The sequence below is a fragment of the Salvelinus sp. IW2-2015 genome, linkage group LG9 (assembly GCF_002910315.2).
Source record: "Salvelinus sp. IW2-2015 linkage group LG9, ASM291031v2, whole genome shotgun sequence".
Lineage (NCBI taxonomy): Eukaryota > Metazoa > Chordata > Actinopteri > Salmoniformes > Salmonidae > Salvelinus > Salvelinus sp. IW2-2015.
Genome location: NC_036849.1, coordinates 29516234 through 29517010, shown reverse-complemented (window position 1 = coordinate 29517010; position 777 = coordinate 29516234).

Here is a 777-nt window from a genome sequence, read left to right as displayed (position 1 = left end):
GACAGGGTTGATGGATTATTGACAGGTTTGATGGATTATTTGACAGGGTTGATGGGTTATTGACAAGGGGTTGATGGATTATTGACAGGGTTGATGGATTATTGACAGGGATTGTTGATGGGTTATTGACAGGTGTTGATGGGATTATTGACAGGGTTGATGGAGATTATTGACAGGGTTTGATGGGTTTATTGACAGGGGTTGATGGGGTTATTGACAGGGTTGATGGATTATTGATTTGCACTGCTGCACCGCCTGCTGACCATGAAAGTAGGACAGTCTTCTATGGTTTGAATTTGGATGAAAATACTGCCTGTATTTTGACATATGACTCAATGCTGACTCAATTGAGTGAATGGTTTCTGAAATTGACAAATATGACAGAACTGAGCCCCCTTCAGGGGCCAGTACACTTGAAATTTCCAGGCCTAGATGTGGTCCTAGTCCACCCTTGCTCGCAGTGGTGGAAAAAGTAGTCAATTGTCATACTTGAGTAAAGTAGATACCTTAATAGAAAATGACACAAGTTAAAGTGAAAGTCACCCAGTAAATACTACTTGAGTAAAAGTCTAAAAGTATTTGGTTTTAATATACTTAATTATCAAAAGTAAATGGAACTGCTAAAATGTACTTAAGTATTCAAAAGTAAAAGTATAAATCATTTGATATTCCTTATATTAAGTAAACCAGACGGCACGTTTTTTTTTTTATGACGGATAGCAGGGACACACTCAACATTCAGACATAATTTTACCAACAAAACATCTGTGTAGGGAT